Raw genomic sequence first — 22,114 nt, 5'->3', positions numbered from 1 at the left:
CTGGCCTGTTAAGTGGCCTGCTGGCCTGAGGATTTTTTTTTTTATGTATGTATTGTGAACGCAACGCTGCGCAAATGTGGGTCTGACTCTGCCTCACAGAGGGTGACTGGCTGTCTACATGATGTGGCCTGCCGATATGGCCACTTTCATACAGATCATACACTAATGCCCTCGATTGGTCTCTGTGTGTCATTCAAGCTCGGGAGGGTGTGTATGTGTGGCGCGCGCGAGCGAGAGAGAAAGCGCGCGCACCAGTTATGTGTTGTTGTTGTTAGCATCTGGTGCTAGCTAGCGGCGCTAACGGATATAATGAGCTGTCAACAAGGTGGAGGAGAGTCCTCTCCTGTCAGACTGAGAGAGTGATAACTACAGCTCAGGTGAGGTAAAGGACTTCAGAGTGTTTAGATAGTTAACTTAGTCTAAGTTCTCTGTGGGTCTCAAACGGTTTGGTCACCCTTTATGTAAACACATATTTCCATTTGAGGGGGGAGTGATTAGTAAAATATGCATGAATAATAAAAAATAAAATGTTAACTAGGTGAAAATGAAAAATAACTTTAAAAACTTGTTGAGAGCTAAAACTAGTCTTTGCTGGGGAGCAGGGGAGAGAGGAAGACGGGTGAGGCTGGTTCAGGAGCCCAGACACACTCACAACTATAAATGAACCAAAAACAAATAAATAAACAAGTTTCAATGTTTTTTCATATTGGATATGGTATGTTATTGGTTATGGCCATGTTCTTATGATTTTATGATTATTTAAATGTATACAGTTCTGTTTCATATGGGTGTAGTCTCTTTATTTCCCCTTCAAAGTGCACCAGATTGATGCATTAAAGTCCAACATTTAGAGGATTTGAGGTCCACCTCCACTTAAAATATGTGCACATGGATAGGTTCCCAAATAGATCTGCACATTTTTTTTAAATAGTAACTTATGTCCATATGTTTATTCTGGGGTAGTAGATTTAAAGTTTAGGGCTATCACTATGGGCAGCAACGCTGTAAATATTTACAAATAAATCCAAGAAAATGGCACAATAGAAAACTGGTAGTGGCCTGGCTGGGTGTATAATTCCCGGCCTGACTTATTGTCCCAGTCCGGCCCTGCCTCCACAGACTCAAACTGAGCACCTACTTGAGACACTGTTGGGCCGTGTTACAAACGCATTGGCACTTTCCGTTTCCTCTGACCAGGCACTTCAGTAGGTACTTCAATGTCGAGGCTCTCTGCCTTCTCTGATGCACATTTAAATATTTCCCCAAACCTCTCCTCAGATCTCATGGTTTGCAATGTGCGAAGCACACCATCAATCACCTTGTTGCCAGTGGAGTGGTCCAAGCCTTCTTCCTGCAGAGAATCTGATACCACAGCAGTGACTTTGAACACTGGAGTGGCGATTTCCAGGCAGAGAAGGAATATGAAGTTGATCGCATGTCTACATCTGAGCATCACCTCGGGCCAGGTCAGTTGGATCGATGTCAATGATGTCATCAAGGAGCTTCAAAACAGCATTCAGATTTCTCTGAAGGGCCTTCAGTGCTGCCTCCCTGCATGCCCATCGGGTATCCGACAGCTGCTGGAGCTCCAGAACACGCTGTCCAGGATACAGAGACTGCTGGCATTTCACCAAGGCAGCATGGCGCTTTGGGGAGCCATTGCAAAAAGCATATCATTTCTCCACAATGTTGAAGAATGTGATAAAATGCTTGTTGGACTTTGAATCTTCCACCAGGACCAGATTTAGGCAGTGTGCTTTGCAGTGCACATAGAGGGCTTTCTCATTGTGTGCGCATATTCTGGCTTGAAACTGGCTTTATACATGCCACTCATGTTGGCTGCTCCATCGTAGCCTTGGCCATACAGATTTTTCAGCTCTAGGCCATTCTTCTGGAGAAGTGAGAGCACAGTTTTCTCCAGCTCCTGACCTGTAGTTGTATCAACAGTGCACACCTCAATGAATTTCTCTTTGATTTCCATCTCATGGAAATATCGCACCACAAAGGACACTTGTTCTTTGCGGGAAACATCTGAGGTTTCATCAAGGAGGATGGAGTAGATTTCAGCCCCTTTCAATTCAGCTCGTATCTCCCCCCTGACGTAAGTAGCCAGCGCTGCAATAATGTCATTTTGGCTCCTATTAGACAGCGCTAACACCCTGGGGCCTTCTCTTGGTTCCTTTCACTTGGGCAACTTTCTCTGTATGCATATTCAGCACACTATCATATTTGGCCAATAAATTCAAATTGAAGAAAGTTACCTCGGTTGGCACTGGACTCGCTCTCATCACTGCCTCGAAATGCTTGTCCCTGTCGTGCAAGATATAATGTGATATCGATCAACCTGGTCAGGATCTCTCTATTAGTCTGCCTCTCTCGCTCTCTAACCTCCATCCCCTTCACATCTGAGACATCTAATGCAGACTGGAGTGCCTTTTTTCAATAGTTGGTCCAACTAACCATGCTTGTCATGTGCATCTCTGTGCATGAATGTTGCTTGATTTTTTCAAGAGCAGTGTTCCACCTCCTTCCGCCATCAGTCGTCCATGCTGTTCTAATTTTGTACTTTTCCTCAGAGTGGAAAAGCCGACAACTAAAACAGTGCATTGAATCAGCAGTAGGTGAGTACTCCAGCCACGCATTCCCGGAGAACCATTGTTTTTGGAATGACCGCCCTTCTGTATTTTTGGGATATGCCATATCTGCTTGACAAGGGCCTACACTGCAGCACATGGAAATGTAGCTGTCATTGCACTTGATGTTAAAGACTTCTACATGGGAAGGATCTGTTGGATATTGCATTATGGCTATCTTTGCAATTGTTCTCATTCATAACACTCCGTTCGATGTCTCACTATGGGATGGAACTCAACGCGTATGCAAACAGAAGCATCAATCTCATTACGCCAATCCTGATTGGCTGGTGATCTTGACGTCTACGTCAGGGAATCCACCCACCCTATAAGTAGCTTTTGCTACGATGCAGCGTCATTCAAACACCTCTTCTCGCTTCGGAGTACATCTCAAAATATCAGTAGCCGGGCTAGCTTAACTGTCAACAGACTGAACCACAAGCTAACTTTCGGTCGACGGGCGCTTGCCGGCTACTCTTGCTTTGCAAGAAGATTGAATTGAATATTAACACACTAGTTAATATTGAAATCTGCCACGCCGTTTTTTCTTTCGGAATAACGGTAAGGTTTTGATTTTTCTTCTAACGGTAACGTACCTGTTACTAGTTTATCCCTCCACGCCGACACCCCGGCGAGCGAGGACGGATTCTTCTCTCCCTTACACCAGAGGAGACGGAGATAAAAGATATTAACACACCATTTAATATAAAAAAATCTGCCCGCTGTTTTTCCTTTCGGAATAACGAGAAGGTTTTGATTTTTTCTTTCAAACGGTAACATACCTGTTACTAGTTTGTCCCTCCACGCCGACACACTGGCTAACGAGGATGGATCCTTCTCTCCCTCCCACCGGAGGAGACGGAGGCTCGGAGACTCGGCTCTGCGGCTACGGGTTTAAGATTTCGAGCACGGACTCACACCAGGTCTGCTCGTCCTGCCTTGGGGTGAAACACGCCCAGGAAGCTATCGATAACCCAGGTTCGTACGGGGATTGTGCCCGCTTCACCGTCAGGGGCCTCCGCCAACGGCTAGCACGCCAATCTAGCCTGTCGGGACAGGACCCCTTCATGTCAGTTGATTTGCCGGCCGGCAATCGGGACATAGTGGCGACCGCCGCGGAGATTGAGCCCCGCGCTGTGTCAGGCTGGGGCTCAACAACGGCGGTAGCCGCGGAATCGGAGCCCCGCGCCGTGTCAGGCAGGAGCCCGGTGGTGGCAAGAGCCGCGAGAACGGAGCCCCGCGCTGTGTCAAGCTGGGGCTCCTAACTGGACTTCACCGTGGTTCCACCCGCGAAGGATGTCCTGGAGCTGGATTATATGGAGGAGGATGAAGAGGATACCTCTGAGTTCCTCTTATCCGACTCGGATGAGCACGAAGATGACATCTTCGTTTCATCTGCTTAGGCTGCAAAGCCGGAGGCGATGTCCGCTTCCCCAGGTGAAAGCACACCAGCTTCGCCCTGCCTCAGTATGGACTTGCAGGCCGTGTTCCAACGCGCTGCGTCCAGGCTGGACATACCCTGGCCTGAAGTGGCCAAGGAGACCTCCAGATCTCGCTATGAGGGGAAGAACTTGCCCCAAGCAGCGAGGATGAAGAGGCAGCTTCTCCCAGTCTTTCCAGGGATGCTGGACGAGGTGTCGGTCTCGTGGAGAGGCCGCCCTTTCAGCAACAAGGCCCCAATCCAGGGTGCCTCCTCTTTGGACTGTGACGGCATGGAGAAACTCGGCCTGTTCCACATGCCGCCCATGGAGCCGCTGGTTGCAGCCCACCTCCAACCGCGGCTGGCTTCGGCACCGAGCAGGAACCCCGCGCTACCAACAAAGGCAGACCGCTTCCAGTCAGTAATGACCGAACGAGCCTATAAAGCCGCAGCTTTGTCCGCCAGGGCGCTCAACGTCTCCTCGCTGCTGACCGCCTAGCAGGCCGAGTTCTGCGAGGACATGACGAACAAACCTGAGGCTGCCGTGTGGGACGAAATCGCAGCGATCACGGACACTTGCCTCCGTGTGCAGCGCCGTGCAGTCCAAGCCACGGGCAAAGCACTGTGGATAATGGTTGTACAGGAGAGAGCCAGGTGGCTTAACCTGACGAACCTTCCAGACCGGGAAAAAGAGGACGTCTTGGACATGCCTATTGTTCCCGAGGGCATATTTGGCTCTGCTCTAGCTTCGATGCAGCAGCGGTGTGAATCCAAAAAGAAGGAGGATGAGGCTCTCCAGCTTTGTCTTCCCCGAAGGGTCCAGCCACCGCCTTCAACGGCCCCGCAGCAGTTCTTCGCTCAGGCTGCCTCACGTCCTGCCCGTTTCAAGGTTCCGAAACAGCAGAGGTCACAGCCCGCCCCGGGTCTCCAGCCCAGACACGAGGCGAGGACGAGCTGGCCAAGAAAGTCTCCGGTTCCGGCAGCAGCCACTCAGGCACAGCCGGTCCAGACTTTTAGCCACCAGGCGAGGAAGAAGAAAAGGGCGACCTGACAGCCTCCTCTCCTCGATAAAAGAGCTGGGAGTTCCCTGTTCTCCAGCTCCAGAACACGTTCCAGTGTTGGATGCTCATGTGTTTCCGGGGTGCAACCATGCCCCCATTTTCCCGCCGCCTCGAGTGATGTCAGAACGTCATCCTCAAGTTCGTGCCGTGAGGGAAATGGACTTAACATCAAAGACAGCAAGCTCCGCTGCCTGTTTAAGTCACACAAACACATGTCATCACTATTGTCTTTTAATAAATCATTTTCCACTGTCGTTTCCAGGCTTAAAGCCGAGGGCGCAGTCAATACAAATGAAAAGAAAAACAATGAAAACAATAAACAGTCTGACGTCTAACCCCCTTCTAAGAGTGGCTGCTGCCTCTCTCAGAAAGCAGACGATGGACGGGGCTGTGAAGGCATCACCGCCACGCGCATGCGCAGTGTCGACCGGGGTTGTCAACCTGGGGTACCACCGTGTTCAGACACTAGAGGGCCCCATAACACAACAAATAAAGACACAGAGGGCAGACAACAGGAATGTGACATCTCCACTCGCTTTGAAGTGGAGGATGCTCACAGATTCTACTTGGGTTTTCAAGACAATAGCACGGGGTTACAGACTCCAATTCGCTGTCACCCCCCCTCACTTTTCGGGCATTCTGCATTCGTATGCCCGGGGAGAGTCAGCCCATATTCTGGAGCAAGAGATTCTCTCGCTACTAGAAAAGAAGGCTATATCTAATACCCTCCGAACAGAGTCAGAGCAGCTTTTATTCCAAGTATTTCCTCGTTCCCAAACGGGGAGGGAACGGAATTCGGCCTATACTGAATTTGAGGGCTCTGAACAAATATCTCAAAAGATACAAATTCAGAATGCTCACTCACACATCTCTGTTGCGTCTCGTGCGCCAAAACGATTGGTTCACATCAGTCGACCTGAAAGACGAGTATTTCCACATCCCAGTATATTATCCACACAGGAAATATCTGAGGTTCGCCTTTCAGGGTATCTGTTACGAGTACAGAGTACTTCCTTTCGGTCTGTCTCTCAGCCCACGAGTGTTTGTACGGTGTACGGAAGCCGCGATAGCAGACAACAGGGTATTCGCCTGGCAACTTATCTGGACGATTGGCTCCTTCTAGCACAGTCGGAGCAAGAGGCTATTACGCAGACGAATGTCCTTGTAAAACACCTGCTCGACCTGGGTTTTGTAATAAACACAGAAAAGAGCATGTTGTCCCCAGCCCAGACTGTACTCTTCCTGGGCCTATGCCTGAATTCGGTACCCTTTACAGCCCGCCTGTCAGCAGAGAGAGTGAAAGCCTTCAGGGCTTGCCTCGCTCATTTCCAGCCACGCAAATATGTTCTCTTCAGATCATGTCTGCGGTTACTGGGGCTCATGGCGTCAGTCATCCTGGTGGTACGACTGGGACGCTTACACATGAGGGAGTTTCAGCGCTGGGTAGCTGCCCTCAGACTGGACCCCGCGCGTCATGGCGCGCGGAGAATGATGGTCACTATGAAATGCGCAATGGCACTGCGCAACTGGCTGCACCTGACTTTTCTAGTACGGGGCGTGCCTATGGGTGCTGTCCTATCGCGGAAGGTGGTCACCACAGAGGCATGTCTGACGGGCTGGGGGGGTATATACGAAGGTCGACCTGTGAAGGGTCTCTGGAGCAGAGACCTCCAACGGTCACACATAAATTATCTGGAGCTTTTAGCGGTGTTCCTCACCCTGAAACGCTTTCTGCCTTTTCTCAGAGGACAGCATGTCCTCGTGAGGACGGACAACACGACCACAATATCGTATATAAACCGCCAAGGGGGTTTGCGTTCTCTCCAGTTACACATGCTGGCACGCAAACTGATCTTATGGAGCTGCGGACGTCTCCTCTCTCTGAGAGCGCCGCACGTACCAGGAGTGATGAACCTCGGTGCAGATCTGCTGTCCAGAGGTGCACCACAAAATGCAGACTGGACTCTACATCCAATAATTGTGAGTCAGCTGTGGGTGCGTTACGGCCGGGCCGTGGTGGATCTGTTCGCATCAAAAGAAAACGCTCAATGTCAGCTGTTTTTTCAATACGCGATTTAAACAACGATTTTTGTGCAAGGCAAAGCACACTGCATCCCAGAGCCAGCAACCGCCATCATCCCAGATCCAGCAACCGCCATCATCCCAGATCCAGCAACCGCCATCATCCCAGATCCAGCAACCCCCATCATCCCAGATCCAGCAACCCCCATCATCCCAGAGGGAAAGATGCAAAGGGTCCGTGTAGTGCCTGTACTGAAGAAGAAATGTCCCATATGCCATGTTCTCATAAATATATATTTTTTGAAAAAGCACATGGAAAGAAAGCACTCAGCCAAACAAAAGGACATAACCGCAAGTTCACACCTACAGAGTGAATGCATAGATCCTGAAAATAGAGTCTATGCTGTCCACAAAGCCTTCCATGGAACAAGTAAGTCTTGTTAAGGCAGTGGTTCCCAACCTATTTTCCCAAGAGCCCCCCCAAATGACTCCTGTAGAAAGGCGGTGTTTATCCAGCAACCAGAACCTCCATCTGTGCCTGCCCCCAGGTCAAGATCAAGGGCCTTCACCAGAGCCAACACCATCAAGGACCAGAGGACCAGCATCACTACAGCGGCCTCAATCAAAGGCCTCCACCACAGCCATCATGATCAACCTATGCAGCAAACAAGTCTCGCCTAGCACACGTACCTCCGACACAGCCACCAGCATCAACCCGGGACAATCACACCTACCTCCATCCCTCCAACATAGTCACCAGCAGCCCATACACCATCACCCCCGCCTACACAGCAGCCAGACCCACTGTATTGGAAGACAGACAAAGACCATGACACTGCTCCCCCTGTCTTTACATTTATAATGAATAGTTGGTTGAAAAAGTTCTGATATTGTAAATATTGAGATTTTACAGTTTCTTATAAATAGTTGGTTGAAAAATAAAGTTCTAATGCTCAATTTGTATTTGTACACATCACATGAACCTTGGTATGGAATATGAAGTCATGACCCAGATAGCAAAAGATGTTAAATCAACGTTGAATTATGGTCAAAAATGTTTATTTTTGGTTAAGGTTGAAGATTGATGGTGGATCAACCTTACATGTTGAAAAGATGTAATTGAATCAATGTTGTATTGTGGTCGAATTTAATGATTGTCAAGGGGTGAACACTGAGGCATGAACTCAATTGCACGACTCAAAACTCAGACTCAGATAGCGTTTCAAAATAAAGACTTTACTGGAATTTTGCACAGTAATAAAATAAGGAAAACAAAACACTCTTTCGAGGAAAACTAGAATCGTGATCTATAGCATAGGTCCGTGAAAGGTCCGTGAAAGGTCCGTGAGGTAAGCCGATATGTAGGTCTTCGAGAGACAACGAACTGACAATTAACAGGAGGGAGCTAACACAATATATACACAGGTAAAGGGGACACAGTTGGAAACAATCAGGGCGGGGAAAATAATCAAGGACGCAGGAGACAGAAAGGGGCGGGGAGCGTGGAGGCCTGAAATGAGAGGAAGAAATAATTAAGGGCATAGACATAAAGCGCAAGACAAAGGGATATGACAACTCTAACCTACCGAATAAACTTTCACTATAAGTTTCTTGGACATGACAGTACCCCCCCTTCTAGGGACGGCTCCTGACGGCCCAGGCTCCTCTGAGTTGAGGCGGTCAAAATCCTCAATGAGGTTTTTGTCTACGATGAAGCGGGAAGGAATCCATTGCCGCTCCTCAGGACCATAACCCTTCCAGTCAACCAGTAACTGTCGCCCTCTACCCCTTTTCCGACTAGCCAATAGTGACTTGACCGTGTAAACCGGACCTCCATCGATCATCCGGGGGGGTGGGGGGGGTTTGACGGTGGGAACCATAGCGCTCTCCTTCAACGGTTTTAATTTCCCTACATGGAAGGTGGGATGTACCTTCATGGCCATGGGAAGCCGTAGTCTCACTGAGACTGGGTTTATGACCTTGGTGATGGGAAAAGGACCCACAAACCGGGGAGCCAGTTTTCGGGAGAGTACGTGGAGGGGAAGGTCTCGTGTAGAGAGCCAGACTTTTTAGCCTGGCTGGTATACAGGGGCTGGTCGGTGTTTTCGGTCTGCTGCTCTTTTAACCAGTTGCGCATTCCTGCAGAGTATCTTCCTACCCGCAGCCCACACGCGCCGACAACGCCTGACCAGAGCGTGGGCAGACGGGACCGTGACCTCCCTCTCCGTGGCTGGGAACAGTGGCGGCTGGTAGCCATAAACACAGTGAAACGGGGACAGGCCCGTGGCAGAAGTAGGGTGGATGTTGTGTGCATACTCAACCCAGGTGAGGTGCTTGCTCCAGGAGGATGGATTCTGGGACACCAGGCAGCGCAGGCAGGTCTCCAGTTCTTGATTTAGGCGCTCTGTCTGGCCATTAGACTCCGGATGGTATCCAGACGAGAGACTGACCGTGGCACCGATGAGGCTGCTGAACTCCTTCCAGAAGCGTGACACAAACTGGGGGCCCCGGTCGGAGACAATATCCTTAGGAAAACCATGAAGCCGAAATACATTCTGCATCATGACCTCCGCCGTTTCCTTAGCTGAGGGCATCTTGGGCAGAGCAATGAAATGTGTCATCTTGGAAAATCTGTCCACTACCGTGAGAACTGTGGTTTTACCTCCAGAGAGGGGCAGGCCAGTGACGAAGTCCATGGAGATCTCTGACCAGGGCCTGTTGGGAATAGGGAGTGGTTGTAATAGTCCTATTCGCGACCTGGAAGAGGTCTTGTTTCGAGCGCAGATAGGGCACGCCTCCACATACTCCTTCACCTCCTTCTCCATGGATGTCCACCAGAAACGTTGTTTAATAATGAACATAGTTCTCTTGACTCCGGGGTGAGCAGCGAAGTGTAAGCCCAGTGGATCACCTGTGGTCGCTCGGCCTCCTGAACAAAAATCCGGTTAGGCGGGCAACCCCTTGGTGCAGGAGCTCCAGCATTGGCACGTATTACCTCCTTCTCTACTGGCCAAGTCAGCGCTCCTACCACCCGGTTCAATGGGATGATGGGTTCCGGCTCCTTGGCTGCAGGCACAGGGTCAAACAGACGGGACAGAGCGTCAGGCTTGACATTCTGAGACCCCGGCCTGTAGGAAAGAACAAAGTCAAAACGGTTGAAAAACAAGGTCCACCTAGCCTGGCGGGAGTTCAGTCTTTTTGCCTTTCTTATGTACTCCAGGTTCTTGTGATTGGTCCAGACCACAAAAGGATGCTCGGCTCCCTCCAACCAATGCCTCCACTCTTCCAAAGCTAACTTCACGGCCAGCAACTCACGGTTTCCCACGTCATAATTTCTCTCTGCCGGAGAGAGCTTCCTGGACAGGAAAGCGCAGGGGTGAAGTTTGTTGTCCTTCTGTTGTTGCTGGGAAAGGACCGCTCCCACCCCCTCGTTGGAGGCATCCACTTCCACCACGAACTGGCGAGTGGGATCCGGCATGGTAAGTATGGGGGCAGTGGTGAACATCTTTTTCAGCCGAGAAAAAGCCTCCTCAGCCTGAGGAGACCACACAAAGGTACCTGAGGGGACGTGAGGACATGAAGAGGGGCTGCAATAGCGCTGAAGCTCCGCACAAAACGTCTGTAAAAATTAGCAAAGCCTAAAAACTGCTGCACTTTCTTGCGAGAGTCAGGGGTAGGCCAACAGGCTACTGCGCTAACTTTTTCTGGGTCCATCCTAACCTGACCTGGGGAAATGATGAAGCCCAAAAAAGTGACTGTTTCTACATGAAATTCACACTTTTCAGCTTTGACAAACAACTTATTTTGGAGCAGTTTCTGTAGAACCAGGCGGACATGTTGTTTGTGGGTGTGAAGGTTAGGGGAGTAGATCAGAATGTCGTCCAGATAAACAAAAACGAAACGGTTCAGAAACTCCCTCAACACGTCGTTGATCATAGCCTGGAAGACTGCAGGAGCGTTTGACAAGCCAAACGGCATGACCAGGTATTCATAATGTCCTGAAGGGGTGTTAAAACCCGTCTTCCATTCATCGCCCTCCCTGATCCTGACCAAATGATAGGCGTTACGCAGGTCTAACTTGGTGAAAACCTTGCCTTCCTGAAGCTGCTCGAAAGCGGACGAGATGAGAGGGAGGGGGTACCGGTTTTTAACCGTAATGTCATTGAGAGGTGAGTAGTCGATACAGGGCCTAAGAGACCCATCCTTTTTGCCCACGAAAAAAAACCCTGCACCTGCTGGGGATGAGGAATGACGAATAAGCCCTGTTTTGAGGGAGGCATCAATATAGTCCTTCATGGCCTCTTTCTCAGGTCCTGAAATTGCATAAAGTCGACTCTTAGGAATGGGAGACCCGGCAATCAAGTCAATAGCACAGTCATAGGAGCGGTGAGGAGGAAGAGCCAGAGCTTTGGACTTACTAAAGACTTCACTAAGGTCGTGGTAGCAGGAAGGAACTGAAAGTACATCCGGAAGATATATTTTTGGGACTGTATCCTGCCTAACACTCCCAGTGTTACATCTCCTGTCAATCTCTGCTACCTGCTTAAAACAGTGATCAATGCAATTCTTTCCCCACCCCTCCACCCTCCCAGATTGCCAATCTATGTGAGGGTTATGAAGTTTCAACCAGGGAAACCCCAAAATGAGTGGATGTTGGGCTGAGTTAAATAAGTGAAAAGACATTGTCTCGTGGTGGTTATCATTACATCTTACTTCCAAAGGCTCTGTTTGGTGAGTCACTTTAAACAAAAGCCGCCCATCGAGAGCACTCGCTTCAAGAGGCTGGGGTAGAGGTTTAGTTTTTATGTCCCATTTTTTAACTAAACCCCAATCCATAAGACTTTCGTCCGCCCCTGAGTCAATGAGAACACCATGAGTAACTACATTGTCTCTGATTTTTACCTGGATCCGAGTCAGGGTGCGAGGAGGAAAGTCAGAGGAAGAGATCCGGCTCACCAACGTACTCCTCTTTATTGGTGAGCCTCCTCTTTTACCGGACAAGCCACTTGTGGGTGTCCGCGCTGCCCGCAGTAGAAACAGAGACCCTCCTTGAATCAACGCTGACGTTCTGCCAGCGACAGCTTGGCGCGGCCCAACTGCATTGGCTCCTCCACGGAGCCAGGGGGCGCTGTTGTCCGGAACGCAGGTGGTGAGGGGTGACGGAGCCTCCAAGAAGAAGTAATATCAAGCGGCGAACGTCTCCTCTGGAGAGGCGGATCAACCGCATCCTTGGATTTATTCCTTCTCCTCTCCGTCAAACGATTGTCTATCCTTATAGCCATGGATATGACAGAGTCCAAGTCAGCGGGCAGATCGAGAGGCGCCAGCTGGTCTTGTAAAGAATCCGAGAGACCGCTGACGAAAGCGTCAAACAATGCAGCGGAGTTCCAGCCGCTGTCGGCTGCCTTAGTCCGGAACTCGATGGCGTAGTCAGCCACACTCCGCTGATGTTGTCGCAGCTTGATCAGAGCCCGAGCTGCTTCCCTGCCCGGCGTGGTTTGATCGAAGGTCTTCCTCATAGTGTCTATGAAGTTTTCCAGAGACCCGCAGATAGGCGAGCCTCGGGACCATTCTGCCGTGGCCCACGCTGCTGCTCGACCGGAGAGATGAGAGATCATAAAAGCCACTTTGGAATTGTCCGTGGGAAAAGCAGCCGGTTGGTGGTGATAGTGTAACTCACACTGCACGATGAACGGCCGGCAGCCTTCTGAGTCTCCGGAGTACTTTTCGGGTGGAACCAGACGCATGGAAGCACTGTGCGGCTCAGTAACCCGGTTGGGATCGAATCCGGTCACCGCTGGAACCGGAGGAGTCGTAGGAGGAGAAACAGCCTGCAGGTGAGTGAGCACACGCTGAACCTCTGCTGCCAGTAGATTCACTTGGGTCGTCACCGATGTTTGTAGTTCCCTCTGGCTGCTGGTTAGATTCTGCACTCCCTGCTGCATGGTGGCCATATGCTCCTCTTGTTGCCCAAGACGTTGGCCCTGAGAGCGGATAGCGTTCTTAATCTGATCTGAGTCGGCTGAGTTCATTTTGCTGGTCAGTTCGTACTGTCAAGGGGTGAACACTGAGGCATGAACTCAATTGCACGACTCAAAACTCAGACTCAGATAGCGTTTCAAAATAAAGACTTTACTGGAATTTTGCACAGTAATAAAATAAGGAAAACAAAACACTCTTTCGAGGAAAACTAGAATCGTGATCTATAGCATAGGTCCGTGAAAGGTCCGTGAAAGGTCCGTGAGGTAAGCCGATACGTAGGTCTTCGAGAGACAACGAACTGACAATTAACAGGAGGGAGCTAACACAATATATACACAGGTAAAGGGGACACAGTTGGAAACAATCAGGGCGGGGAAAATAATCAAGGACGCAGGAGACAGAAAGGGGCGGGGAGCGTGGAGGCCTGAAATGAGAGGAAGAAATAATTAAGGGCATAGACATAAAGCACAAGACAAAGGGACATGACAACTCTAACATAAAGAATAAACTTTCACTATAAGTTTCTTGGACATGACAATGATTGAAATGCCAACATTGAATCAATGTTGAATCTATGCTGTTTGCCTTTTCTTTCCTTTTTTTCTTGATGGGGGAGGGAGAGGGGTACTCTGTGTGGGGGGTGGGGGGTGTGGGGGGGAGAAGTATCCCAAATAAATCTGAAAAATTCACTCAATTCAAGTGTTGAGGCCAAAATTGACCACCCAAAAAACAGTTAGGAGCACGTTTCAAGCAATTGGGATTCGATTGGTAGTACTTTGTAGTGACACTATTTTGGGTCCCTAACATTCATTGAGATAGGGACTTAAAGTCCTTATCTTACATTAAAAACTTTTTTTGGCAGTTGATTTCTGGGGGGTGTATGCAACAGATAGTCAATGTATGTTTCTTTATTTCATACTGAATAATATGTAAAAAAAGGAAAAATATTAGGTCCAATAAAAAAACTTTGCTTCTGGAAGCAGGCCATTCTGTGACGTCACGTGTGGTTCCCGGCTGCCGCTGTCTGGCTCCCTGCTGCCGTCCGGATCGCACAAATCGCTCCCATTTCTCCCGTAAAACCTTCTCTTTCGGGAACAAATGAACGGTAAAACCATCCCGATTGGTGTTGCTACACCCGCCAACGACACACCTCTTCACCATGATCCGGAAAAAACAAGACAAACTCGGAGATAAACACTGATACACAAAGTTGACATGCGGCTATACCAGCAATGCTACACTGTGTGATGCTGGGACGGGCTGAACTCACCAGGATTCGCGGAACCACACGTGACGTCACGACACAGCACCAAGCAGCGGCAAGTTTGAATCCAGACTTTTCTGGATACCTCTGAATTTGACCCATTTTCCCGATATTAACAAGTGATTTACAGCAAATAGGAAACGATATTCGATCTATATCACGTGTTACTGGAATAAGACCCAACAAGTTAATGCATTTTGAAACAGTTCTATGATCTTTCAGCTACAGTAAATTACGCAAGATAAGGACTTTAACAGAATCTTTTTTTTCCTTTTTTTTATGCCTCCCCCCCACTAATTGGATGACGCTGAGTCGAATGGTAGGTGACATCAATGGTCTACATCTTTTCAATAAGAAGTTACAGATTTTTGAAATAGTTGCAGATTTTGCTTTTTTTTAAAACTTTTTTTTTTTTTTTATTGAAAAACACTTTTTCAGACTCAGAAAAGGACGTTGAATCGAATGGGCTAGGTCTCGATTTTCTAGGACCTTAGGAAACACCAAAGATCACCGAAAAGATTGGAGTTTGACCCCTGTAAAAAAATGTTGTTTTGTTTTGTCTTTTATCAAAATATATCTATTCCGACTTACTTTTTGACGCTGAATCCAATGGTGCCAGTCTCGAAGCTGTACGGCCCCCTATTGGCCAAGATAATCATAAATAACTTTCTCAAAGGCTTGGAAAAATATGTTTTCAAAATCAAACACCAGATTCTGGGTCAGCGCGCTGCCCCGAACGTGCCCATATAACTTTCGTCACAAACGGCCTTACGGTTCTCCTTAATTGGCTGGGGTCAAGGGGCTTTCTATTTTTGCGTTATATCTCGATAACTATAAGGTTTTGGAATCGGCCTTTCGGATATGTCGTACAGCTCATCAAGGCGCACGCGTGGATGCCCTGGGTGTCCCGGTCCGACATTCCTACGAGAAGTTTGTTTTTCAAAGTTTTCATTCAGTATGGCCTAAAGGTCTTACTCAGATAGCAAGCGGATGTGGCCCACTTCAGGCAATGATGCGGCACTGCTGGCCTTCTTCTGGCCCGGACCAAATGGATGTGTGCCTAAAGTGGCCCACTTGTAAAATAACAAATATGGCCCACATATCCCAAAGCAAATGTGGGCTTTTTTTGGCAAAGATGCGGTGTACCTGCAATGTGTAATCTGGATGTCACCCTAAAGTGGCCCATATTGGAAATGGTGAATATGGCCCAAATATCACAAAACAACTGTGGGCCACCTTTGGCAAAGATGTGGCAGAATGGACAAAGGCTAATCTGGGTGTAAACCAAAAGTGGCCCATATATGATGAAGCAAATGTGGCCCAGTTATCTTAAAACATATCTGGGCCAGTTTAGGCAAAGATGTGGCACAGTAATCCGGATGTGAACCTAAAGTGGCCTACATATGACATGGCAAAAATGGCCCAAATACTTTACAACAAATTTGGACCACTTTTGGAAAATGTAAGGCACAGTCAGCACTGGCTAATCAGAGTGAGCCTAAAGTGGCCCACATTTGACATGAAAAATATGGCCCAAATATTAAAAAACAGACGTGGGCCACTTGTGGTAAGGATGCCGCACAATTGGTACCGGCAAATCTTGATATGAACCTGAAGTGGCCCACAACTGATGCAGCAAATGTGGCCCGGTTATCTTAAAACATATCTGGGCCACTTTTGGTAAATATACGGCACACTTTTGGCGAGGATGCAACACTTTTGGCACAGGCTAATCTAGATGTGAGCCTGAAAAGGCCTGCATGTGACATATAGTATAAAATGTGGATTGGACTACCGTGTGATCCGAGTTAGGGTAGGGGTCAGCAACCTTTACTATCTTAAGAGCCAATCTGCCCTCACTTCCATCAAATAAATGTTGTCTGGAGCCGCAAAACATATTTATATTACACTATACTTTATACTATATGTACAAAAACTAAAGTTTGTTGCATTTATAAAATTATAGAACGACTATAAAGAGAACTCTTGACATGTGTGTATTTACCCGTTAAAACAAATCAAATCAACAAACTCTTATGAAGAGAAAAGTTTGCAATAAATTATACACTTTCCAGAACTTTCTGCATATTTGTGAAATATTAATATAATAGAAATTGATCACTTACAAAAGTATCAAACTTATTTTACTGAGACTTTTCTTATTCTTAGTAAGTAAAGAGAAACATTAATCCAGGGTTAGCTCACTGAGCCGCTCTGGAGACGGATGTGACGTGTATTTCACTCATCGTAGGCCGGATACTCAAACTCTTTTTTACTTTCAGTGTCACTGTATCACCTAGATGTTCCCTTTGAATGTTTGTCCCCTGCTGAAACACATATCAAATAACTAACTGCTACTAATTTCCATGTTATTTATTGTCAAAGCTCCAGGGAGCCGCTGTAGATGGGAAAAGAGCCGCATGAGGCTCTGGAGCCGCAGGTTGCAGACCCTCGGGTTAGGGTTTGTACTAGGGACCAGAAGTTTATCCTTGTGAAGGTTCCCTGATGCTAAAAAGAGAATTGTTACAATCAGTGTTCTTTTTTTAAATTATTATTTGGGGTATTGCTGGTTTAGACAGGCGCAGTGGAGAGAGACATATGCAGCAAAGCACCTGGGCCGGATTCAAACCCAAAGCACCGTGGCTAACATGGTACGTGCTATAACATATGTGTGAGCAAACACACGGAGATAATGTAATGTGAATCTCGCAATCTTTGACCCCACGTCAGTGTGACCATTATTGTTTTGGGGGGGCTTTAATGTGCTTCTAAATGGCAATCTTGTTTTTATTAATATACTGTAGCTCTTGCATATGCTATAGTCAGTTGACTTACTATGTTTTATATTGTGTAAGTGAAGTGTCTGAGTGAATAGGTTCAGACTTGTGAAGTTCACTGTTTTATGGTCTTGATCTTTGAATGTATATTGTAGAATGTAGAAGACAAATGTCTTCTTGGGACAATAAACTGTGCCATATAATATGGCATCAACAAGCCAAACTGGGTGCTAACAGGCCATGTGTGATCTAACTTCTAGATGGCTCCACAAGTGTGGTTTAGCGACCCTGTATAGGAGGCTGAGGGTGTCACTCAGGCATCCCCCGTCTCTTGGCCAATCACAGAGCTGCCCAGGATGCTGGTCTAGGTGCGGGCCTGTGGTTGGGGGAGCAGACGGGGGAGGGCGGGGAAGTTGTGACGTAGACACTGGTATATATAGGAGTGTGTGTGGGAGTTATAGTTGTGTAAGGTTGAAACCCCAAGCTGTACCTTTACCTGTTCCTGTACCTGTACCCGTATTCCTCTAAGCCAATAAGAGTTATTAAAGCATAATAACTTGAAGCCGGTTTCCGACTCCATCTGTGAACGTTACAGTGGGTTGGAAGTGTGGGAAGCAGGGGATACAAATGCAGTCAGACAGGCAGACTGAAGCAATGCAATGTTTTATTGTAAATTAGTTTACGGCAGGTGCAAGTAGGCAAACAGGCACACAGGTGAACGGGTAACGGGTAGATAGACAATATGCAGGGAGGTAAGCAAGTTCTGGTCCAGGATCGGGTGACAGAAGTTCAAAAGCAAAAACTCAAGACAGCTATATATAGCAGCTGGAATGAAATGGCAAAGAAAAAAGGATCTTGACCGTTAAATGTAGTGAGTGGCTGAACAGGTGAGCAGGGGAATGATGAAGTCTGGTGAAAAAGTCTGAGGGCATCAGATGGCTCGAGTATGGCAGGTCTAGGGAGAAAGTTCATGGCCTGGGAGGTGTGACAGGGACAGATCGTAAAGCAGAGGGCAGGGGATGAGAGTGTTTGGCTGGAGGAAGGGACTTGGAGGCAAACTGTGACAATTTGTTGATCCTGAGGGTGACATTCTAACACCAATAAATACAAAATAAAACAATGTTTTAATTTGTCTTAAATTTGGGTTAAATATTGTCATTTAAATAACTATTATCATTTTTATTAATAATGAATAACAATAGCTTTCTTAAAGAAAACAGTTATTAATATGTTTTTCTGACATTAACTTTTTCATCCCATATTTAAACTATGCTGCATTTGTGGGAACTAGGAAGTCCCAATTTTGAGTTGGAAAAAGCCTATGAATAGCCTTCAAGTTCTTTGTTAGAAATACAGATTTATTTTATTTTTTTCATCAAATCAAATCAAATATTTTCAATACTACTATGGGTCTTTAGGCCTATTGTATTTGTAGTTGTATCTTCTTGCTGTCTTGTGGTTATGTATCCGTGGGAATTAGCATAATTTCAAATTGGAGTTTTCCCATTTCCGGGGCCTTTTGAACGCAGGAAATCTGACTTGAAGCAAACGCGAATAAAAAGCGCCATAGAGACCGAAGTCAGTTGGAAGGATTGTCGGTGGAAAACTGTGCCAAAGTGGAGTCACGGTAAGTTTTAAATGAAATGATAAACATGACTTTCTCCTGGCAATCGGTATCTTAATCTATATTCTCAGTTGGAGCTAACTCCAGATCTTTAAGCTAATATTCTCAGTTGGAGCTAACTCCAGATCTTTAAGCTAATATTTTCAGTTGGAGCTAACGTAATTTAAGCTAATATTCTCAGTTGCAGCTAACTCCAGTCAAGTTAATATTCTCAGTTCGGGCTAACTCCAGTTAAGCTAATATTCTCAGTTGCAGCTATCTCCAGTTAAGCTAATATTCTCAGTTGTTATGCTGTAATATTAGAGTTAGCTACAAACTGAAAATCCAACAGGTAGCCTAGTGAAGTGAAGAGAATCGTTTTTGTTATCCCCTAGCAATATCTGAGTTGAAGCAAGCGCGAAAAAAAGGCGCCCTCAAGACCGAAGTCAGTTGGAGGGATTGTCAGTGGAAAACTGCAAAAGTCGAGTCGCGGTAAATTTGAAATGAAATGATAAATATGACTTTATGCTGGCAATCGGTATTTTACTAAGCTATATTCTCAGTCTCAGTGGAGCTAACTCCAGTTAAGCTAATATTCTCAGTTGGAGCTAACTCCAGTTAAGCTAATATTCTCAGTTGTTATGCCGTGATATTAGAGTTAGCTACAAACTGAAAATCCAACAGGTAGCCTACTGAAGTAAAGAGAGTCTCCGGCCTTAACACTACACTAATTGTTTATTCCCCAGAAGTATGTGTAATTCTGTGAATGTAAAACCCACACACCTCAAACTTTCATTATTCCTGTGTTATTTTCCAAAGATAATGTACACTTTTCAATATTGTAGTTAATCTCCTGTAAGCAGTTTGTTTAAATGTATCAGTCATGTTGTTTTTTGTTTGTAGAAGCGCACCATTTATTTATTTGTTGTAAAAACGAATCGGAACTGAACTTGATCACAATAATAGATACAATTCATACCAATTTTGGGAGGGAGTAAGACATCACATGTTTTTATTTGTAGGAATTTGTTAAATTATAGCAAAAACCCTGTTACACATTTTGTTTTTGCCATGTAATTTGTTTGTATCATGATGTTTTTGACCTTAACAGTCATACCCTCTCTAGATTCATGACAATCCCTGACACTTCATCTTTTTTTTTTAACACTACAGAAGATGTATAAATTGAATTTTGTTTATTGCAACACTTATTCGGAGTGATATTGCAGCACATTAATTTGGCCTTTTTTTTTCCCTCCCATTTTCAGGATCACGTACCACTTTCCAGACGAGCAGAATTGGAGAAGGAAGACTCAGTCCATTACAGCCAAGTAAATGGGCACAATTTATGTACAGTGACTACAGCACCTCATCACTCTTAAGGTAATGTCATCTTATTGGGCTAAAAGACGTAAAGTCAACAAATTAGTGAGAGAGACAGAGCAGGATATCCTCATTGAATATAATTTAACTGCTGCTAATAATGCAAGTACAAACCTTCACTGTTTAGAGAGCACAACTCCTGTCACAACCTCTTCTGAGTGCCTGCTAGATGCTTTACCAACTACATCAGACTTGCCAATACACCGACCACTAATTATCAGTGATCAGAGTGAAAATATCAACTCCAAAACCTCAAAGGCTTCCCCAGATTTTCATTTTGAAAGTATAGATGAGGCTGACAAAATTGAATCTGAAAATGATTCTGACAGTGGCGAGCATAATGAAGATTTACTCATGATAAGTTTAAAATATTGGGCAACATCTTATTCAGTCTCTCTGGTTGCACTATCCTCTTTGCTGTCTATCTTGAAGATATTTCACCCCAACCGTCCCAAAGATGGAAGAACATTGCTTGGAACGCAAAAACATGTGCCTACCACTAAAATTGAAGGGGGAGAGTACTATCACTTTGGTATAGTAAAAGGGGTACTTTCACGTTTGGCATGTTTGAGTTTACCAGCAACTCTGACTACACTTATTTTACAGTTTAATATAGATGGTTTACCTTTATTCAAAAGTTCTAAACTTCAGGTTTGGCCCATACTTGGATGTCTCAAATGTGATTACACCAAGTCCCCATTTGTTGTTGGTATTTTTTGTGGTCTAAGCAAGCCAAAGAGTGTTTCTGAGTACCTAGAGCAGTTTGTCAAAGATCTTCAGAATGTACTGTTTAATGGCATTATTTATAATGACAAGCTTTTTAAAGTAGAGGTTTCTTCCTTTATTTGTGATGCCCCGGCTAGAGCGTATATTAAGCAGACCAAGGCATTTAATGGCTATTCAGGTTGTAACAAGTGTTTTCAGGAGGGTGTATGGAGGAAGAAAATTACCGTACATATCCTGAAACAAAAGTGAGACTCAGGACAACCTCGAGTTTCTCTGACATGGTTGATGAGGAACATCACATTGGCAAGAGCCCTTTATCTGGGTTAGTTCAGATGGTTTCTATGTTCTCAACTGATTACATGCATCTCTGTTGTCTTGGAGTAACAAGGGAACTGCTTAATATGTGGTTAAAGGGGAAGAATTTGGCAACAAGGGTTCCTTCCAAAACTGTAGAAACCATTTCAGGTAAACTGATAATGCTACGTTCCTACATGCCTTGTGAATTCAACCGTAAACCAAGGGGACTGTCAGATATAGATAGCTGGAAAGCTACCGAGTTGTGATCCTTCATGTTGTATTGGGGTCCTGTTGTTTTGAAGGATTCCCTCCCCAGTGAGCTGTACGACAACTTCATGTTGTTTTCTGTTGGCATGTACTTGTTTCTGTCCCCTGGTATTTCTGAGGAAATGTTAGCCTTTGTGCACAAGTTGATGGTTTCTTTTGTTGAACACTTTGGGAAGTTGTATGGAAAAGATGAGATTGTGTACAATGTACACCAGCTTATTCATTTGGCTGAGGAATACAGGAAGTGTGGCACTCTAGATAATATCTCAGGATTCCCCTTTGAGACCTATCTTGGACAAATTAAGCATCTTCTAAGAAAGCCACATCAGCCTCTACAACAGGTAGTCAAAAGGTTGTCTGAAATTCCACATGTTGGAGCACTATGTCCCACCAATGATCCAATATTGCGTAACATCCACACTGATGGGCCTGTGCCCCCACAGTTCATTTCTTCACAACAGTACAGGAAGGTCTCCACTCATATGTTCATTTTGTCCACAAAGAAGGGAGACAATTGTATTGAAGTGGGAGATGGATTTGCATTAGTAGAGAATATTGTTAAATCAGAGGAAGATGTATATATAATTTACAGAAAGTACAGACACAAACAGCCATACTACATGTATCCCTGTGAGTCATCATACATTGGTACATACAAGATCAGTGGGTTGCAAGAGAT

General features: G+C 46.2%; 1 protein-coding gene across 2 annotated transcripts in view; it reads right to left on the bottom strand.

The window, feature by feature from the left end:
• LOC307036288 (uncharacterized protein) overlaps positions 1-22,114 on the bottom strand; it is an 80,974-nt gene that overhangs the window by 49,718 nt on the left and 9,142 nt on the right. The window lies entirely within an intron of this gene.

The sequence above is a fragment of the Notothenia rossii genome, assembly GCF_949606895.1.
Source record: "Notothenia rossii genome assembly, chromosome: 4".
In the NCBI taxonomy this organism is placed as follows: Eukaryota; Metazoa; Chordata; class Actinopteri; order Perciformes; family Nototheniidae; genus Notothenia; species Notothenia rossii.
Note: the sequence above shows the minus strand (reverse complement) of the source record. Positions and strands in the feature narration are given on the sequence as shown.